The 23,619-nt window shown below is 37.7% G+C and overlaps 1 protein-coding gene across 1 annotated transcript in view; it reads right to left on the reverse strand.

Annotated features, from left to right (window-relative positions):
• The window catches only part of TMEM132D (transmembrane protein 132D), a 1,105,315-nt gene that overhangs the window by 215,363 nt on the left and 866,333 nt on the right, over window positions 1–23,619 (reverse strand). The gene's annotated exons all lie outside the window — the stretch shown is intronic.

The raw sequence follows: 23,619 nt of genomic DNA on the forward strand, positions 1-23,619 counted from the left end.
CTACCAAGAAGACAACTTTACTAATACTAAGTAAAAAATATATAGAATTAGTAAATAAGGTAGATTATGCCCACAGCCAACCATGAGCGATGGATAGGGCCCAATTGACAAAAGGGGGGACCTACTGTCACCCCCACACTTGAGCAGTGGGTGGAAGCCCTAATTGACAAAAGGGGGACCTATTGTCTTACCTCAAGCCTCCACCCATGAGCTGCTGGTGCCTTAAGTAACAAAAGGGGGTGGACCTACTGTCTACACCTCCCAACCCCCACCCATGAGTGGTAACAAAATGGGGGTGACACCTATTGTGTTCCATCCAGTCCACATCCATGACTGAGGTATGGGGGCTAAGTATAAAAATACCCCCCCCCCCCAAGTGACTGGACGCCCCAGCATCTGTGCTCCCCACGGCTTCTATGTTTTTTACATATTACAAGGAATGAACTGCGATTCAGTAGTTCCTTCTTGTAATAAGTGCGCTAACAAACAACAAATTTCTTCTCATTCATTTGTCTTTCTGATGAATGGACGAATAGCCGAAATTCAGGTCTGAATTTCAGACAATAGCAAATGCCCAAGTGTTGGACTGGGCATGCACGTAAATTTCACAGTGCTATCTATCTTAGGCAGATGACGTTATACCACAGGGTCTTCATCTGCCCATACTAAGATGGCGCCGCCTAGGACCTAGGTCCGGGAAAAAGTCAAAGTGTTAAAAAAAAGGTAAAATGTGGGAGATAGGGGCATTTGGGGGTGACTAGAGGGACAATAAAATGTAGTGGAATTGGGAGGGGGATTAAAAAAAATGGATCCGCCATGACAGTGCTGCTTTACAGTCAAAATAATCAAACTGGAAATATTCTCTAAATCAGCTATGCTTTTGGTTTGGCTACTCTGGCCTTAAATTTGAAATTCACCTTGAATTCTCTCTTTAGTAAATAAACCTGTGAGAACACATAGAAAAGAGATAATGTAGATGCAGGCAAATGTTTTATAAATAGTTAATAATGGGTATATTATGTATTTATGCAACATGTGTAGACAAATAGTAACATATTTTACAACAAAATTAATATATTGCAAAACATACTGTAATATAAAGCGACTTGCACACAAATTTCACAATACGATGTTCAAATCTGTTTTTCAAAGTCATGGGATTTTTCACAGCTGTTCGAAATTCAGTATTTTACAGAAAGTAAATAATGAGCATTAAAAAAAAAAACAGTTCCCAAAGAACAAAAAAAATAAAAAAAATAACTGACATATTTTAAAACAATGAAGTATTCTGAATGCCTTTTAGGTCTCTTTAGCCAATCAGAATACAGTTAGTATTAAACTAAAGGTCAATGCTAAGAAAATATACAGATAGGATAAAAAAAACTAATGACAGATATAAAATCGCTGTCTTTCTGGGCAGTAGGTGTAAACATATATACAGTGTTTTTCTTTTAAGACATCTTAAATATTTTTTTGTTTTCACAAAACATAAAAGAACACCCCCAGGCACAAGAGCTATTTCATTTCAGTTAAGTTGTGATGGTGCCTCATGTTCCTGTGCAACATCTTAATTTAAAGGGTTAAACCACTTATGAATGGTTTAACCCCATAAGTTGCACAGATAACTTTACTTCACTTTCCTGTGAAATCATTGGTTTCAATGTCTCTGATTGGGGGCCAGTCATAGGCTAAGAGTTCATGCTTCCAGCCCATCACTAACTTTTGACTGAGAACACTCTGTGGGAAATATATGTTTAATAGGACAATTTAAGAACTGTAACAACTACAGGTTATTGTGCTATTAGGCAATAGATACTGTCCCACAATATCCTGTCAAACTGATTTGGAAAAACATGAAAAAAATTGGGGCACTTTTTCACCAATATTGGGTCTAGAGAACTGAGGGTGAGTTAACCTGTCTATCATTTCTATCCAAGGTTGAACAGGTTTCCCAGAAATAGGGCTTTCGGTAGGGGTAACCATATTCTTTTTTGGCTCACGTCCAGGTGTGTTTTTTTCCATAGCATAGCCCTGTAGGAAAATGGGTTGACGGGCATTTTACCAGACCTTAGAGTGACCGGCTTTAATGCTTACACAGAAATAGGAAACATCAGTGTTATATTAACAGTCTGTGAGGCCATGAAGGGGCACTGCTCCAAAAATTAGAGGGGTATAAATATGACCAGTCTTGCGCAGGCACAGTGCGTCTAACAGGACCACTAACTAATGATAGATAAAAGGGGTGAATGCATCACCTAAGGAGACACCAAGGCCAGATGAAAATGACACTGCACCTGGATGGATCAGGTGTATCAAAAACAGTGAGTCATTCTAAGGACTGGTGTGAATGCTTGCTTGGAACTATGTGAAGAAGAGATGTAATTCACTTACAATACTGTTTTCTTATCGGTTACTTCATTATTAGGCAAATCATTTTTGAAAAGTTTTTCTGTCAAACCAAATTGTTTTGTTTCCATTAAATAATGTGCTATCTATGCACCCTGAAAAAAATTTAATTTAAACATCACTTTGATTATTACTTTTGGAGTTTTTGCAAACTGTTGACTTCAAAAACCATAGTTTGAAATCTGAAAATGAAGTATTTTTTTTCATGCCAGTTAGCATTATTACATTTTGCAATGTATATATTTTCCTCTAGTCAGAATGTACACCCTTCTATGACTTAAAGCATACATTGATGAATGAATTTAAAATAATTATATTTGGGCCATTCAAAAAAAGGCATCAATAAAATCTGAAAAAGAAAACTGACACACAAAATACACAACTTCAATAATAATAAAATGCTATTGAGTCATAGTGAACAATTACAAAGTCACTTTTAATGGACTAAGATAAATGATTAACCCTGCCTGCTGTAAACATAGCAGTTTTAGAGAAACTGCTATGTTTACAAATGGGTTAATCCAGCCTCTAGTGGCTGTCTCATTTAAGGTAAGTGTTTAAACCCCTTCTCCCCCCTTCAGCCAGGCAGGAGTGGGATCCTGAGGGTGGGGGCACCCTCAGGGCACTACAGGTGCCAGGAAAACGAGTTTTCTTTCCTGGCACTATAGTAGTCCTTTAATATTTGTTGAACATTATATTTTAATATTTATGCAAATGAAATTATATCTTACCATGTACAGGAGACTTTTCAGGCAACACTTAGTAAAATACACACTTTAAATTGTTTTGCTGTACATGTTTTGCACAAGCTGTACTTTTTATTTGCAAACTCTAAATCATGCTAAATCTGTATAGTAAACATGCACAGCTGGCAGATATATAAACTCTAGTTCATGATCATGTAATATCTGATGTATGTCCCCCTGTGGTGGAATCCAGTTCAGTATTTATGCATTGCCTTTTTATATAAGTGAAGATGAGGGCAAGATCTGGGCTGTTTGTGTGCCTTAAGAACCTGTTGAGAAACCACTGCTTCTGGGTATGCCAAGTTACAGATATAGTACATTGAAATAGATCAGCTCTGACTGCATAATCCAAAGTATTTTAATGTGTAAATTTGAATTATTTGAGCTACTGCTGTGCACAGTGGCATTTGTTGATCTTGATGTCATGTTCCTGCAAAAGCTCATTCAAAGTAATTTATTTATAGGTGTTCTCTCCTTTAGTGAACTAAGGTAAAGATAAATGAGTGACAATTTAAGATATTTATTGTCATCTTCCTGATTAGAAATTTCTGGTCAGTAACTCTAAAATTCGGTCGAAATCTGTGATGCAAATTTCACAAAACCTTTCAGCGAATATTCCTGAAAACCAGCATATTTTACGATCAGCGTTTAATATTGTTTTCCAGTCTCTTTTTTAAATAAAATTTTCTCTCTTGCTTGCTTTCCCATCATGCTGACTGAATAGTTTACTGAATTAGGACTGTCAGTAATTGACTGTTGAAAATGTTGAAATGAAATGAAATGTTGAAAAAATAGACAAACTGTAAAAAAATTATAAATTTAAGAATTATTTCAACTGGGCTATTATGGCCTAGAATTAGAAATTTACTGTGTCAGTTCCAGACTAAAACAAAACCTAGAATTCGAGCTATATGTCTGTTCACAAATAATTTACTAATTTTATATTAAGTGCAACCACACCTATTATATATCATTTTATTAAGGAGAAAACATGTTTACTTTCACATAAAAATTTATTTATGGAACCCTATTTAATATGAATACAATCTGAAAAGTGTGAGATATTAATACATTTTGTTTTGTATGGCATTTTAATAGTGAATATCATAATACCGTTAGCTTTTACTGCAATGAAACACACACATTTCAATATGGGGAAGTTATCATCATTGGTGACTTTAATCTTCCTGATGTGAACTGGAAAACTAAAATAGCTGCTTGTGACAGGAGCACACATATTCTAAACTCCCTACTGGGATTATCTCTAAAACAAGTCGTTGAGGAACAAACTCGTAAGGAGACCATACTAGATTTAGTGTTAACAAATGGAGATTTAGTATCAGTTATTACTGTAGGTGAAAGTTTAGGATCCAGTGATCACCAGCCAGTGTGGTTTAATATAAGAACAGTGACTGAGTCACACCACACAAAAATGAAAGTTTTAGACTTTAGAAAAACAGACTTTTCTAAAATAAGAATATGTGCAAAGGAGTCATTATCAGACTGGAGCAGTTTAAATGGAGTCCAAGAGAAATGTGATTATTTAAAAGTTACACTACTGAAGGCAACAGAAAATTGCATTAGGCTTGTCAGTAAAAACAAATAATTTAAGGAACCACTATGATACTCCACAGATCTGGCCAAAATAGTAAAAAACTAAAAGTTAGCATTTAGTAATTATAAAAAAAAAACAGAGTGATGAAGATAGCGAGATGTATAAGATGTGGCAGAAAGGGGCTAAGCAAGTAATAAGAGCTTCCAAATCACACACGGAACAGAAAATAGCCCAGTCAGTAAAAAAGGGGACAAATATTTTGAGAAAAGGAAAGTAAAACAAGGATTAGCTAATTTAAAAACAAAAGAAGGAATGTATGCAAAAGAGGATAAAGGTCTAGCTGACTGCCTAAATGAATATTTTTGCTCAGTATTTATAAATGAAAATTAAGGAAAGGGACCTCAGTTTGAAAAAAAGAAACAAGTTGTTTGTTACATGTGAGTTTACAGAGGAAGAGGTTCTATTCTAACTGTCAAAAGTAAAGACTAATATGTCGATGGGGCTAATGAAATACACCCAAATTTATTAAAAGAGCGTAGTTGTGTATTAGCAAAACCATTAATGGATTTATATAACCAATCATTGTTAACAGGAGTAGTCCCAGAAGATTGTAAATTAGAGAATGTTGTGCCCATTCACAAAAAAGGTAGTAGGGAGGAGTTGGGCAACTATAGACCAGTAAGCCTTACTTCAGTAGTGGGAAAAGTAAAGAAAACCATCTTAGAGGATAGGATTGTTGAACATGTAAAATAACATGGATTTCAAAAATACAGACAACATGAGTTTACTTCAGGGAGATCATGCCAAACTAATCTTATTGGTTTTTTTGATTGGGTAACTAAAATTATAGATCAGGGTGGGTAGAAATTGCTTAGCTAGATTTCAGTATGGCTTTTGACGCTGTTGCACATAGATGGCTTATCAATAAACTGCAATCTTTAAGTTTGGATACCAATATTGTTAAATGGGTTAGGCAATGGCTGAGTGACAGGAAACAGAGGGTAGTAGTCAATTGAGTATATTCAAAGCAAGGTCTAGTTACCAGTGGGGTACCTCAGTGATCTGTACTTGAACCCATTCTCTTTAATATTTTTTATTAATGATATAGCAGAAGGTCTTCATAGTAAGGTATGTATTTTGCTGATGATAAAAAAAGATTTGCAACATGGCTGATGTTCCAGGAGGGATAAGTCAAATGGCAAATGATTTCAGTAAACTAGAAAAATGGTCAGAGCTGTGACAATTGACATTTCATGTGGAAAAGTGCAAGATAATGCACCCAAGGGCAGAGTATTGAATAATTGATAGAGTCTTAACTTCAACATCTGAGGAACAGGATTTAGGGGTAATTATTATTTCAGATGACCAACATCTGAGGAAAGGGATTTAGGGGTAATTATTTCAGATGACTTGAAAGTAGGCAGACAATGTAATAGAGCAACAGGAAATGCTAGCAGAATGCTTGGTTGTATAGGGAGAGGTATTAGCATTAGAAAGAAGGAAGTGCTCATGCCATTGTACAGAACACTGGTGAGACCTCACTTGGAGTATTATATGCAGTACTGGAGACCATATTTCCAGAAGGATATTGATACTTTGGAGAGAGTTCAGAGAAGGGCTACTAAACTGGTTCATGGATTACAGGATAAAACTTACAAGGAAAGCTTGAAGGAACGACGAGACAGAGGGAATTTGATAGAAACGTTTAAATACATAAAGAGAATCAACACTGTAAAGGAGGAAACTATATATCAAAGAAGAAAAAACTACCACAACAAGAGCACATAGTCTTAAATTAGAGGGGCAAAGGTTTAAAAGTAATATCAGGAAGTATTACTTTATTGAAAGGGTAATTGATGCTTGTAATAGTCTTCCAGCTGAAATGGTAGAGGTTATCCCAGTGAAGGAGTTTAAGCATGTGTGGGATAGGTATAAGGCTATCCTAGCTATACGATAAGGCCAGGGACTAATGAGAGTATTTAGAGAATTGGGCAGACTAGATGGGCAGAATGGTTCTTATCTGCCATCACATTCTATGTTTCTATCTCCCATGAGTGCAACGATGCCCTCCATGTACAAGTTTTACAGTGTTTTTGAAAGTTACAGGGTCAAATAAAAAGCTCGTCCATTTCAGTTTTTAAACATTGAAATTGTCCAGATTGGCCTGCTGGGCCTATAATAAAAATAACAAGGTAATTAACCAGGAAAGGTAATTAACAAGGTAATTAACCAGGAAAGGTACATTCAGATTACTCTGGTTTTCAAGTACATCCTGGAGATGTTACCCTAGCCCAACATCCAGGGCTTGCTACTATTACCCAATTTAATGGTTCTCATTTTATTTACGTCAGAAGGATGAGTCAACCCTGCTGGGATTTGAAACTGCAACCCAAGGGTTGAACAGATTCTACTGATGATGCATTAGCCCACTGAGCTATCTCACCTGCCTATGTTGCTTTTGTGACCTTATGGCAGCTCAGGAAAGAAAATGAACCCCATCATGGCATACCATTTTTAAAGTTAGAGAATGCATGATATTTAAATTGGCCAAAGTCACAATAAACACTGCCTTTTTACCAATGATATTGTTTTCGTTATATATTTTACAGTTCTAAAACATTTATATTTGTTTTTCATTGTTATCTGATTAGCACAACAGTACCCCAATGTACAGGTTTTAGAGAGGTTTGGAAAGTTATAGGGTCAAATATAGTGTTTGAAAATTAAATTCTTTGGACTTTTGCCTAGGTTTGTCAGGCAGGTCCAACAATATATAATTAATAAAATCACATCTATAAAAAGTATACATAAACATACACATATAATTAAATTAAATTTTATATATATGTGTGTATATATATATATAAACCCTATGCTGTCCTGAGGAAAGTCCCGACCGGGGACTGAAACGTTGACTACATATGGCATTTGTTTTTTATCTTTGATGTGAACAATAAAAGTTAAATTTTAAATGGAGACTGTGAGTGCGGACCATCACTTGGAATTTCTGTATATGGATTACCTGGATCCAGCACCCAGCATGTAAGATTTCTGAATATAAAGCCTGCAGTGCAAGGAACTTTGGGATGTGTATATATATATATATATATATATATATATATATATATATATATATGCGTGTAAACAAAAATGAAGAGGAATGCAGCACTCTGCCCACCTGACAACAAATAAATGGAAATACCATTTATAAATAAACCAACGTGCTTCTCGGCATTGAAGATATGTAAAAATTGAAAACAATCTTGATAAAGACCATTTTTTTTCGGTCAAAATGATTACATTTATGCAAATTTAAATACATACATTTGATTTTTTTTATAAAATCCAGTGAGTGCTCTAATTTTATATATATATATATATATATATATATATATATATATATATATATATATGGAAAAATAGGATGCACTCGCAGGTCTTAGGTTAAAGGTGACTGGTGTATTTAGTGAAAAAAGTCAATCAATAATTTATCATTTCTGTGTACAAAATAATTGTTTCGACCATGTGGAAGGACAGCATAGCATGCCCAACGTCGTTAAGGGGTTAAACGTGAAAATAAAATTAAATATTATTTCCACATTAGTGCTCTCTGTGGCATTGATAGATTTTTCTTTTTATTATAACATTTTTTTTCAAACTGGGAACAGTGCAAGCAGTTCTGAGTATTACTATGTTTGCAATATTTTTAGCTATGTATGTATATTCATCTTGTTTTCCACCCTGAATAATCCACAGCATCTTACCAACATTTTGCTTTATTAAATTCACTCAACAGGATTTTAAGCCCATCAGGGTGCATCTCAAATGCTCATAATTCTTTGCCTTATTAAGCAAGTTCCTATGTGCTCATTTAAAACGCCTTGCTAAATTTGATTGTGTATGTTTGAATATGTCCCGAACTGCCTGGAGTTGATTGTAGAACTCAGAACTTGTGGAGCTGCTCTTCACATGAAGAATCTCAGCAACTGGTAACAGCAATCATGGTATATTAGTATTAGGTTGAATGCTAGACTGTGTTAATCAGCATCACCTGCTGGCAATAACTTAATGAAATTATGTCATAAAGGCTCCATACAGTCTATAACTAGCAAAGACTTTAATGTGCGTTTACTTCCATAGTGCCAAAATAACTGAATTATATGTGCCTTAATTCCTTAGAATGTACTCAAATCAGGTTTTGCATGTTATAGGTTGAGTTATTGTTTTCGTAAAGTTGCTGTCATTCGAAAAATCAGAGCACTCTTTTATAATTTGAGTTTATTGTTTTCAACCATAAAAGAGAAAACTATAGATTACAGAAGAGAAAATGGGGATCCAATTTAAACAATATGGTTACATAAATGTAAACATTCTATAGTGAAAAACCCGTCGAATGCAACAAAAGTTGAATCCAAGGCATGTCCCATCATTAGTTATCTGCTAGAATTTCAAGCAGGAGCACAGTGCTGTACAGATAAAAGCAAAACAAGTAGGTAAGCCAACTCAGTAAACCAGTGAGGGGAAACTTATAAATAGCATGAATATAGTTTTTGGCAAGGCTTTAATAATATAGCCAATATACTGAGTGACAAGACAACACAGCCAAACACCAGTATGAAAGTGGACTGCTTTAAAGTGGTTATGTATATAAAATACAATAAACACACTCACCCTTTACGCAAAATGGGAACACTTGAATACAATATACCTGGGATCTATATAGAAAGTAAAATAAAATATATAGTGCAACATTGATTTGAATTTCCAAATTTAGTGTATAAATTCCAAAATTAGCACACACACATGACATAAAGCCTATGGAAGAACAGCTCAAATCTGAAGCACTTCAGAAGGAGGTCTACTTCCTCCACTTTGTACTTCAGTAAATATGCTCAAAGGAAAACAAAGAAAAATACCAATAATGCAGTGTAAACCTCAGGTGGTTACAATAGTTATATATATATATATTTCAAAGCTCTCCTGGTATAGAGCTTCTAAAACTGCCCTAGGATATAGCACAAAGTATCAAATATGGAGTGGTATTCCCCTTAATGAAAGATGGACCAGGCAGCAGAGAGAATATTGCTAGAAGATTGCATAGTACATTTATTAAACCATAAAATAAAACAAATATTAAACAAAAGCAATATAAAATCCTCTTGATCCCAGATGTGTTTTGCCGAATCTGGACTTCTTTAATTGGAAAATAGGCTGCCTGTGCCGGAAGATCCTTTGAAGGTGGGCGCTATTGCTGGTAATTACTAAATTCGCCAATCAGAATCTTCTTAGGGCAAAGTCCTGGCAAAATGTTTGTGATGTTTGTATGTTCCAAAAAGGAAGTTACATATTAGCCATCTTGGCGTTGGCGTTGCGTTTAGTGGAACATTGTAAATCATTTATCCGCAGTATCACTCTTTTCAGAGAGAAAGCAGTGTTTACATCACTGCCTAAGAACACCTCTAGTACTAGTCGTCACTCAGATGGCCACCAGAGGAGCTTCCTGGGTCAGTGTTGCACAATGTGCAGTGCTGACATTCAGCGTCTGCACTCATTGCATGGAGACACTGAATTTTACTCATAAGATGCATTGATTCAATGCATCTCTATGAGGAAATGCAGATGCACAATAGCCTCCCATCACTTTCCTATGGAAAAGCATCGGATTGGCTGAGATCATCAAGTTTAATGATCTCAGCCAAGGGGGTGGACCGGGTGGTGTAGCGAGCTGCGAGGAGACCCATGCGACGCAGGAAAAAGGTGAGTAAACTAATCTTTTACTCTGCTGACAAGGGGCCGGCGACCTAAATATCGCTAGAAAAACTATAGTATCAGGAATATAAATTTGTATTCCTTACTCAACAGTGTTCCTTTAAAGCTAAATAATATATCTGTACAATGCATTTTCCCTGTATGTGAAACTAATAGTTACTATATATCACAGCTGTGGAATATATTACAGATTTTGCAAAACCTATGATGCAGTTACGAAAACAAAGAAAATGTTTTTTTTATCCTGGTATTAAACTGTCTTGTCACATTCACAATATACAATGCACGTTACATATTTCGTACAGTTCCATGAAAGCAACCTTACATTTGAAATATATTGAGAACCGCTCAGTATTCCATAACATTGCTGCTGCTCCGGCAATCAAGACACATCACAGTTTTATATACCTATTATCTATGAAACATTAACATATAACTATTCACCAAGTTACTCTTAAGTTGTGATACCTCTTACATTGTATTATGTAATTATTCATTGATAAAGTGCGCCGGTTAGAGTCATGACGCATGTCCCGTATGTTGTAGTGGGACCCTTGTCCCACCCTGGGCTTGCACATTTGCTTTATTTTATTTGTTTTATCTTGTCAAGACTGCTCCCGGGGTAAGTAAAGGATAGAAGAGAAGAATGATGTAGGATAGAGAAAAGAAGTGGAATAGTACTGAAAAAGGCTGCAGGTCTTTCGGGTATAGCAGGAAGGGGCGCAGAGACGCCATCAGGTCGACAGAGCCTGAGGATGCACGTTGGTTCGCCATCCTTTCCTAGTCCACGTTTTTAATCTAAGAGGGAGTGTGTGCCATGGTTGTGGATCTAAGGATGTGTGGGCCCATCGAGTCTCATCTATTATGTCTGTCTCAGTCTTATGTTTTGTCACAATTTTTAATGATATTGTCACATCTCCAGATGTTACAAAAATTTTGTATAGCTAAAAATTGTAAGCCCATTAGGTTACTGTCATATTTAATTTTATAATGTAAGGAAAGGCTATGTTTTTCAAATGTATTTTTAATAGTTATTTTATGTTCTTGTACCCTTATATTTAAAGGACATGTAGGTATGTCTACATAAACTCAACTTAAAGGACAGATGATACGATAAATAGTATTCTTGGAGTGACACATAGTTAATTTTTTTTCCATATATGGTTTCTTTATTATTAGGATGTTTATATTTTTTAAATTATCTTTTTTATTTCCTGGGGGTATTTTTCCACCTACATCAAGCATGTCAAACTGCGCCCCGCAGAGTAGGCACCTGCTTTCCCCATATTACAGGTGCCTACTCTGCTAACACTTACCCGACCGGGGGGGCCGGGGAACTCAGTGTTCCTGCTCCTCACTGCTCCCTCGCGCACAATGTCTGTAGTGAAGCGGGGTGCCTGGATATGACATCATTTTCTGGCACCCGGCATCACTAAACCACGCGAGGGAGCAGTGAGGAGCAGGAAGGAGGTCTGCAGACAGAAAATCCCCACACCAGCCCCCAAAGGTAGGGAACAATCAATTAAATGATGTGAGTGCAAGAATGTTTAAATGTGTGTGCGTGTGTGCGTGTGTCTGTCAGTGTGTGTGTGTGTGTGTGTGTGTGTGTGTGTGTGTCTGTCAGTGAGTGTGTGTGTCTGTCAGTGAGTGTGTGTGTGTCTGTCAGTGAGTATGTGTGTGTGTCTGTCATTGAGTATGTGTGTCTGTGTGTCTGTCTGTCAGTGAGTATGTGTGTCTGTGTGTGTGTCTGTTAATGAGTATGTGTGTCTGTATGTGTGTGTCTGTGAGTGTGTGTGTTGATCAGTGTTGCATTGGCTGCGACTGGACAGTGGAGTACCTGGAGGTGCATGGAGGCACGCAACGCCACATGATATAGATGAACAAATTTGGCACAGGCTGGTAGAGGGGGGTGCTGTGGTTTAGTAGAGTGGGGGGGAATGGGATGTAGTAGAGGGGGGTGCTGTGGTTTAGTAGAATGGGATGCTGTTTTTTTATACTGTACTTTTTAAAATAAACCTATGTTTCTATAAAAAAAGAAAGGTAAAAAATGAAAGGTATTTTTTTTTTTTTGCGGACCACATAAACTTAAACCTTGTTTATGTGGCCTGTGCCAGACTTTGAGTTCGACATGCTTGACCTACATAGTCTGCACCCATAAAAATCTTGCCTCTGGAAGCTAACTGGTAGTTATTAATTTTTACCAATTGTTTTCATTATTTTATTTTGTGAAATGTATAGCAACATTTTTGTAAAAGAAAGACCTAACCTGGTAACCTTGATAAAGTCTCCTATGTGAGCTTCAACTTTATGATATTTCTCAGACTACACTACTGACTTCTTACACAGTCCTTTCTTACACTGTTGTGTCTGTGAAGGAACTATACCTTGGGCTAGTTGCACTCACTGTGAGTGCCTTCTCATTTTTGTGTGTACGTAGAATTTTAGTGCAGCATAAACTGATAAAATTTCAAGAACCAAAAATTATAAAACATTAAACAGCTGTATTGGAATACATAAAACATTTGTAAGGAAATCTTACACTCCACATAGGAAGCCTTAAATTCTGAAATGAGAAAGGCAGATCCAAGAAAACGACATTACTGTAACAATTCATAAGATAGTATTGCACATATTTATGAATTGCTGCAATTTTGTCATATTACTGGCATATTTCACATGCCTGCTTTATTTATATCTTTTCTGTAACATACAGCTCTTATTCATTTTATGTTTGACGTATTTTCATGAAAATGATTTTCAATATGTGATTGTGCTAGAGTACATAATGTTCATATCTACTGACGTCTTATGTGCCTCTGATGAAGCCTTAAATGTGTAATACATGAATATGTACAGTGATCATAGGCGTGTGCACGGGGTGTGCCGGGTATGCCTGGGCACACCCTACTCCCCGCGGCACGCCAGTGAGTCCTGCAGGAACGAGTGGGAACACCGTTCCCGCTGTTCTTGCAGGCACTCTGCTGCCCCCAAATGCCCTCCTCCTCCCCCCGTGTTCCCCCTGTCATTGGGGGGTGCCAAGAGGTGATACCACCCCCCCTCCCCCGTCGGGAGCCTGTCTCCATCTCAGCCACGGCGAGGAAGCTGTGTTCTCTCTGCTCCCTCTCGCCGCGCGGGCTGTCTGCTGTAGCTGGGAGCCGGAATATGACGTCATATTTCGGCTCCCAGCATCAGCAAACGGCATGCGGCGAGAGGGAGCAGAGAGAACACAGCTCCCTTGCCGTGGCTGAGATGGAAACAGGCACCCGACCCACTGGACCCCAGGGACAAGTCCACGCCAGCACTCCCGGTAGGGAGGCTGGGTGGACATTTTTTTATTTAAAAAAATGTATTTGTTAGTGTGTGTGTCTGAGTATGTGTGTGTCTGTGAATGTGTGTGTGTCTGTGTATGTGTGTGTCTGTAAGTGTGTGTGTGTGTGTCTGAGTATGTGTGTGTCTGTGTCTGTAAGTGTGTGTGTGTGTGTCTGTGAATGTATGTGTGTGTACGAGTGTATATATATGTGTGTGTCTGTGTATAAGTGTGTGTGTTCACGTATATATACACGAGTGTATATAATTTTTTTTTGGGGGGGTGGGAATCTTGGGAGAGTTCCCACCCTTTATTCCCCAGGACTTGACCACTGTCGGCAGGGGAGATCTCTGGATCAAAACCGGGAAACAAATTGGGACCCTCTATCAGAAACAATTTCAGAAGGAATACCATGTAAACGAAAAATCTCCCTCGCGAAAATCTCAGCCAATTCGGGAGAAGAGGGCAATTTAGGCAGAGGTACAAAATGAGCCATTTTAGTAAACCTGTCAATCACCGTGAGGATAACAGTATGTTTTTTAGAAACAGGCAAATCGACAATGAAGTCCATAGCCAAACAAGACCATGGTTTCTCGGGAATTTCTAGGGGGTGCAAAAGCCCACATGGAAGCGTATGAGGTTGTTTAGTCCTCATACAGACCTCACATGCCCCGACGAAGTCCTTAACATCCTTACGCAACGAAGGCCACCAGAAATCTTTAGAAATCAGAGAACACGACTTGCGTATGTCAGGGTGTCTGGCAAATTTACTGTTATGAAAACACTGCAACAGTTCCAGTTGGAGTTCAGGAGGAACGAAGTACCGATCCCCAGGAACAAGTCTGGGAGCCAGATGCTGTACTTTCTTGATCTCAGCAAGCAACGGGGAGTGAATCTTGATGCTTGTGTTGGCAACAATATTACACTTGGGAACTACAGAAGAAAAAACCATATCAGACATAGTAGAAGGTTCATGTTGGCGGGACAATGCATCAGCCTTAGAGTTCTTAGAACCAGGTCTATAAGTGAGCACGTAGTTGAAATGAGTAAGGAACAAAGACCAACGAGCCTGCCTGGCGGACAAGCGCTTGGCTTCCCCTATATAGGACAAATTCTTGTGATCCGTCAAAATAGTAACCGGGTGTAAAGTCCCTTCCAACAAATGTCTCTATTCCTTTAAAGCCATAATGACCGCTAATAGTTCCCTGTCACCAATATCATATCTGCTTTCAGGCCCAGACAATTTCTTGGAAAAAAAAAACACATGGGTGCAGCGGTTTATTCAAACCTAGCCTTTGGGACAAGATAGCGCCTATACCCGTCTCTGAGGCGTCTACCTCGAGTAAAAAAGGCAAGGAGGTGTCAGGATGAACTAATATTGGTGCTGAGGCAAACTGTTCCTTGAGTGTACTGAAAGCAACAAGCGCCTCAGAAGACCAGGTCTTGGTATCAGCACCCTGTCTAGTCATGTTGGTAATAGGGGCAATAATAGAAGAGTACCCCTTAATGAAGCGCCTATAATAATTGGAGAATCCGATAAACCTCTGAATGGCCTTGAGTCCCTTGGGCAATGGCCAATCCAAAATTGATTGGAGTTTAACCGGGTCCATCCTAAACCCGTCTCCAGAAATAACGTAACCAAGAAAGTTTATCTGAGATTGGTCAAAGCTACACTTCTCCAATTTGCAGTACAAATCATGTTGTAGAAGCTTACGCAATACCCTTCTGACTTGTTTGTGGTGAGTCTCAGGCTCTCTAGAGTGTATTAGTATATCATCCAAATAGACTATAACACATTCATGTTGAAATTCCCTAAGAACCTCATTAATTAGGTCCTGGAATACAGCAGGAGCATTGCAAAGGCCGAAGGGCATTACCGTATACTCATAGTGACCATAGCGGGTATTGAAATCCGTTTTCCATTCGTCACCCTGCTGGATTCTCACTAAGTTATAAGCTCCCCTCAGATCTAACTTGGTAAAAATCTTGGAGCCTTTCAGGCGATCAAATAGCTCAGTAATCAAGGGAATAGGATAAGCATTTCTGATCGTTATCTTATTCAAGCCCCGATAATCAATGCAAGGCCGTAGAGTGCTGTCTTTCTTATCTACAAAAAAGAAACCGGCCCCGGCTGGAGAAGAGGATCTCCTAATAAATCCCTTGTCTAGGTTCTCCCGTATGTATTCCTCTAAGACTGAGTTCTCCTTAGTGGATAGAGGATATACAGTACCCCTCGGAGGCATAGTACCAGGAAGGAGTCTAATCTTACAGTCAAAGGACCTGTGTGGGGGTAAAGTATCAGCCCTCTTTTTATCAAAGACTGCCTTTAAATCCAGGTACTGAGATCCGTAAATCTGTGGGCTGGTTAGAGTTACTTGGTGTGTCAACTACGCAAACCGGTGAGATTTTCTGTAGACAGCCTTTCTGGCAACCCTGACCCCAGGAGACTATCTCACCTTGTTCCCAATCAATAATAGGGTTATGCTTCTTAAGCCAGGGGTACCCCAAGACTATTGGAACTGAAGGAGATGAGATAAGCATGAGAGATATACCCTCCTCGTGTAAAATACCAATGGTTAACTTAACTGGTATAGTCTCACGAAAAATAACAGGGTCTGATAATGGTCTACCATCTATGGCCTCAACGGCCAAGGGTGTATCCCTTAGCTGAGATGGGATAGAGTGGTTCGTGACAAAGGCTTGGTCAATAAAGCTTTCAGCTGCTCCGGAATCTATTAATGCCATAGCATTAAGTACTCCCTTTTCCCAAGTTAAAGAAACAGGTAACAGAAGCCTATGATCCTTGTAATCATATGTAGAGGACAAAATAGAAACACCCCAGGCCTGTCCTCTTGAGAAACTTAGGTGCGAGCGTTTCCCGGACGGTTAGGGCAATTTAGGCGTAGGTGACCTTTTACTCCACAATACATACACAGACCCTCCCTTCTCCTGTATTGTCTTTCACTTTCTGAGAGATGAGTGTTACCTATTTGCATAGGTTCTGGGAGAGCTAGAGTTGTAGATTCAGAATACTGAAATGCGGGAGCTAGTCTTAAGGAAGGTCTATGAGTTCTATCTCGAGTGTTCTGCCTCTGTCTCATGCGTTCATCTATTCGAGAAATAAATTAAATTAATTCTTCCAAATTTTCAGGAAGATCTCTTGTGGCAACCTCGTCTAAGATCTCATCTGATAATCCTTTCAGAAATACGTCCATATAGGCTTGTTCATTCCACTTGACCTCTGCCGCCAAGGATCTGAACTCTAACGCATAATCCACAAGGGTTAGGCTATGCTGTCTAAGACGTAATAGTAGTCTAGCTGCACTGGCCTTTCTTCCTGGAGGGTCAAAAGTCCTCCTAAAAGTAGTGACAAATGCATTATAATTATAGACTACTGGATTATCATTTTCCCACAGAGGGTTAGCCCATCTAAGAGCTTTTGTCAATGAGTAACGAGATTATGAATCCAACCTTCGCCCTGTCTGTAGGGTAGGCGCGGGGTTGTAATTCAAAATGAATCCCTATCTGGTTTAGGAAACCTCGACAGGTATCCGGAGAACCGCCATAGCGTAAAGGGGAAGTAACATGGGAAGAGGCTCCCACTGTGGCTACCTCTAGGCCTGTATTAACAAGAGAGATGGGTGGTGTACGCATCTCCTCTGATTGATTACTAGGATGGGATAGTAATGCTTGCAGCGCCAGAGCCATCTGGTCCATTCTGTGGTCCATGGCTTCAAATCTCGAGTCAGGAGAACCAATCTGAGCGTTTGTACCTGCAGGATCCATGGCCCTGTCGTAATGTCAGGATCGGGACAGGGATCCAACACGCAGAATACAAACAGGAGCTAGGTACGTATACCGGACCTTAGAATGGCCGGACTAACGTAAGGAGAAAGCAAAGAATGGTCAGAGACAAGCCGAGGTCGAGGGAACGAGAGAACAGGTAAGCGAGAGACGAGCCGAGGTCAAAGGACACGAGAGATAAGCAGGAACGAAAGTACAAGCCGAGTCAGAACCAAAGAGACAATAGTAATAAGAGCACTGAGTGACCAGACAAGCTAGAACCACGACAGGGCAATGAACCATTACACACATCCCTATTTTATACCTAGCTCTTTGATTGATGACTCTGCCCCTGCCGAGCCCTGATTCGTTGTTCGGAACTAGATTGACAGGTCGGGACGTGATTGCCGTCATGACATCGGCTCCTGAGCGCCACGTCATAAAAGGAAGCGGGGCTATCGCGGCCGGCGTGTAAACGGTTATGAGAGCTGTGAGGATTGGGTGAATCAGTCCCCCTGAGAGGACGGCCGTTAGAAAGTCTAACCTCCTCCGAGGTAGAGACTTCAGGTACCCTGACACCCTCACACACAGCACCCACACAGTACCCTCACACACACAACACACACACAGCACTCTCAGACACACAGCACACACACACATACAAAACGCACACACACACAGCACACATACAGCACCCTCACACATACAGCACCCTCACACACATAGTACAATAACAGCACCCTCACAAACACACACACACACACACACACACAGCACCCTTACAAACACACACACACACACACACACACACAGCACCCTTATTTTCAAATTTAAAGCCAGAGTAGCCAAACTGAAATCACAACTGACTCATTTTACCAGTTTTAGCCATATGGGTTTTGTTTTACAAGATTTTCTCATTTTCTGTAAAACATATGCATAAGAAAGTGTGGATTTTTTTCTTTAGCTTTGTTTATCTTATCAGTCAGAACATTTGAGTTGCCATTTTAACAAGTGAAGAGCCACAGGCTGCACCGTGTAGCGTGAACCAGCTAGTTTTATTGTGGCATAAAGTACAAAACCATGATATGACGTTTCGGCCTTGATTATATATATATATATATATATATATATATATATATATATATATATATATATATATATATATATATATATATCATAATCCTTATTATGTTTATATATATGTTTAGTTTCTGTAATAAAAGGTAACTCAGACAGCCAGAACAGCAGGAAATATGACATGTGCTACTCCCAAGCCAAAGAATCCACCATCAGCAGTAGTGCAATGACTACTCAGAGTAGGAACACCTCAGCAAAGAGGACTGCTGATACTTCCACCACCACTGCCTCCACCACCACTGCTGCCACCAGTAGCATTCATGAGGGGGAAATTCCTGTTAGACAGAGTAGGCACTTGCCTACAGGCATTTTTCCTGTAGGTGATGCCTGTTTTCAGCACTTTTAATGTACCTTTATGAACTCAAGCGTGCTGGTGGGGACAGGTAAGTACCAGAAGCCTTGTCCAGTGTCTTCTGTAGTCCAGTCATCCTTAATAGTAGAACCGCAGAAGTATAAAGGGTGTGATGCTCAATGATGTCCCAGTCACAAAAACAGAAGAAAATAATGTGCAGCTAATTAAAACATAACCTATATTTATAATAATATTAAAATTAAAATAGTATTTGCATACAAAATATATATAAATATATAAAAATATACATATTTAATATTAATACATTAAATTAAGGACCTCCTTGATAAGTATGCCTAATGACAAATTTACAAAATATATATTTTTTTCAAATAGTCACTAATATAAAGGAATACAGTTAGGCTGACATTGTAAATATTAATCACCAATGGAGGATTTTATATGGGATTATTTCTATATTGGAACCTACATTCTTGTAGGAACAAATAAATAAATTAAAAACAATAGAAAGTAAAAGTGAAATTAAGGCCTACATAACTGGTATTATCTTGCTAAAGTATTAAAGAATTGAGAAGATTTTCATATTGCTATCGATGAATGAAAGGCGTGAAATTAAATTCTTCAAATTTAATCAATTTGCAGTATGTGTTTTAAAGAAATGTATGCATTAGGATGCAAGTCTTTTTAAATCACCTCTTTCAGTTTATTATAATTTTTTCCACCACCTGGGGTTTTAGGTGACAAGGGTCATTATTATACTCATATGTGTCATGAGATGCTAGTAGAGACATTCGGTTTAGCACAGGATATGCATGTTGAAGTAAAAGAAAGTTCTCCTACTCTCTATATTCTTTTAAATCCAGATATATATTCTAATTTTATCACTCTGAATTGGAATGACAAAAATTACATAGTTACATAGTTGTCTAGATTTAAAAAACACTGAAGTCAATCATAACACGTTGATAATAAGAATCGTAATCCTTACTAGAAATGGTCCATCAAGTTGAACCGAGAAGCCCATTCTTTTATGCTGTTAATCCAAAAGAAGAACATTTTCAATGTGATAAATTGCTTTTGGTTTGTAGATAGGCACTTCTTCAGCTTCTTCAGCTTTCAGCTGGACATTTTCTTCCATTCTTAATCACACCAACTGATTATATTTATTATATCTAATTATTTTTGACCATATCAGCAAATTTCAATCCGGATAGAATTATATTTTTATAAGTCTGTACTATATTTATTATATTTCAAAGTCAGAATTTAAATAACCGTTAATCTCATATCAAGTTGCCCTGACAGACATGTAATACAGATATTTAATCTTTTTTTTTAATATAGCAAGTAATTTATGGATAGGATTTTCTTACATACATCTCAGATATAATTACAATAATGTTCTTAATAATATTAATGTAGAAAGTTGCATGATCACAGGTGGCAAATGTAAGGAGGACATGCTAATTGAATGTTTCTCTGTGTGCAAAGATGTCTCATTGTCCTTCTGTCATTGTCATTCTATACATATTAGTGGATTATTTTGACATTATTCAGCAGGTATACAAGAGTCAGATTTTTAATTATGACAGTAATGGTTACTAAAGCATGTATATTTCCTTTTAACAAATGCTTGCAGTGAAACTTGTACTTTTTTGGACTACCTGTCTAATATTTTACCATTTCTAGTAAGGATTATCATTCTGCATTCTGATACAATCATAATATATATATATATATATATCTGTTTGTGTGTGTGTGTGTGTGTGTGTGTATGTATGTATTGATATATCAGAGTGTGTTATTCTTCAGTGGCAAGTATCAAGGTTTACAGTTTTTTCTGTTAATTTCTATGATGTGCATGTGCTATTTCATTGATGTTTGTCAACTTCCCATTTATAGGTTAAAAAGAATTTTAAGCGATGACTGATGGTTTAATTTCCTGTCATAGGCTTCTTTGTACGAACATTAGATGCATAAATAGAAAAATGTCTACATTAAACACCTGTTAAAGACCTGGCCTAGAACAATCAAACTAGAACTAGACCAAATGCACAAGGATTTCCAACCTGGCATGACAAATGCAGCTACCCCGCATGAAAAGCATTCATACAACGGTAAAAATACATTTTAATAAATATACAAAGAATTTATGACTTATGACATTTTCTATAAACTTATGCAAATAATTATGTTTGAATACATCTCTTTAATACACAATGTAACACTGAAAATAAAATAATATAGGACTGGAAACTTTGCAATGCATTGTAAGAAAGATACCTATATGATTGGTGTAGACAAGATCACTCCAAACCACATTCAACAAGTTTCCAAAGAGAATATTTTACAGAAAGTATTCTTTAACACCTTAAGGACACAGCTTCAGAAGCTTGTCTTACGCTTAAGGACAAAGGCCATTTTTGCATTTTTTTTGCTGTTTGTATTCAAATGCAATGTGCATCTCTGTCATTTATTGCACCAATACATATTATACATCGTTTTTTTGAGGGCAAACAGGGCTTTAATTCAATGTCACATATACATAGATACATCGAATATATAAAAATGGCAAAAATGTAATTTCTTTTTTTTTTTATTCATTTTTTTCACAGTTTTGGCAATAATAGCGTGTGCATAATATGTCCAGCTTAGAAAACATAATTCAAAATAAATTAATTTATGTGTCTTGATTTATCGAGTACATCATATGTATAGGATTTCAGCTTATTTTGAAAGCTACAGGTCACAAAATACAAGGACTAAAATAAAATTTCAATTTGCAACAATTTTAGAATTTGGTATGTCTTGTAGGTTAAGTAGTATCACAGAAAACAACATTGCCACACAAAAGTATATATTTATATAAAGTAGACATCAAAGGCTATTTACCTAAGGTTAGTTTGACACTTTTTACGTAGCCATTTCATCGCCAATCTCTGCTAAATATTGGAGTAAAATTGTGTTTTTTCTCTATTTTAGCATATACACATATAACAAAGTTTTTGTAATGTGTATTTTGTAAAGCTGGTGTGTGCTATTCCTGCACAGAACCACATATTGTGTTTAGCTACATCTGTTGAGTATAACGATACCCCCATTGTATGCCTTTGTCACTTTTCTGTAAAGCTACAGTGCCAAATAAGAGAAAAGGCTATTTCAGTTTCTATAGTTAGAATTTTCATAGATGGATTTGACGGGCCTATGTCTCATTTTAGGGTATTATAGCAGTGTGACTGTTCAAATAACCCTACCAAGGGCTTTCATTTGATAAAGCAGACACCCCAGGGTATTTTATATGGTGTATATTGTGCCTTAACATGTCACCATTTTTTCCCCAATTTATGTCAATGTTTGTGAGGGGAGGGAAAAAAGTAATTTTTACATATATGTTGCGTTATTGCTGAGTATTTCTTACACATAATATGTACCACTGTCATCTGTCATAAAAATCCCCAAATTATACTCAGTTATACCTTCTGAGTAAAATAATATGCCCAATGTATGACCTAGATACTATTTTGTGAAGTTATAGTGCTGTAAAAAAGACATGACAACAAGCTCAGGTTTTTAAGTGTGAATTTTCATGGAGGGTTTTGATGCGTCCGTATTTTTTCTGCCTTTTTGACACACAAAGTGAGTTTGCACAATATATTTTGCAAACCTTATGTGTGCTACGACTGTATAATACTACATATGTTGCTCAGCTATGTCATCTGAGTACAGCAATACCCCCATATGTACATTTGCCAGGTATATGTGGATGTTGAAGGGGCACATTTGAGACGCAGCCATTCCGTTTTTTTCTAACTTTAAATTTTTACGCTGTGCCCATGTTCCATTTTGGAGTAGTTTAGATGGTTGGTTATGGAAACTTCCCCACAAACACATACTATTTATTAAATAATACACCCTGGGGTAATTCAAAATGCATATTTTGAACCTTAGCGTGGGATCATTTTGTCTCTAGTTTGTTCCAGGTGTAGTGGTAATGAGCATTTTTTTTTTATTCTTTATTTTTATTGCGCATAGCGTATACAGAAGAAGCTTGCGTCACCACAACAGCGGGGCAAACAATGCATTTTCATATAAGTTATAACAGTAATATGGCGAGGAAAAATCGTGCACAAATTTTTTGTTTTGTACTTCACACTATATAGATATGTAATGTGCCATAGCTTTTAACATAGCAAAACAGTTAAGCTTATCTACCATTGTGTAGAGTGGACATGAGTTAGTAAAGTATTAGCCCTGGTGCTTAGTATTTAGAGAAGTGCTAGCTGTCTGGTTGTTGTAATGCTCAGTGTACTGTACAATACTAGCAGTGATTACATGGCATCTTACGATGTGTACATGAAGGGATGGTAGATTATGTTAGTGAGTTAGGGTATCATGCTTTACAGAGTGAATGCTTGAATGCTTAAGTGTACCGCTGGGTGTATGAACAGGTTAGTTGATGTAAGCAGGATTTAATAGAACTCTCTAGTGCCTGAGAGCAGGTATTGTAGCGTCCTTTGGTGGCTGTCAGCCCCCACCTTTTGGAGGCACAGAGGGAAAGTCTCTTGCTATAGTAGTCCATGCCATGTCTCTTCTCCCTTCGGCT

This window comes from Pelobates fuscus, chromosome 5 (genome assembly GCF_036172605.1).
Source record: "Pelobates fuscus isolate aPelFus1 chromosome 5, aPelFus1.pri, whole genome shotgun sequence".
Taxonomy (NCBI): Eukaryota; Metazoa; Chordata; class Amphibia; order Anura; family Pelobatidae; genus Pelobates; species Pelobates fuscus.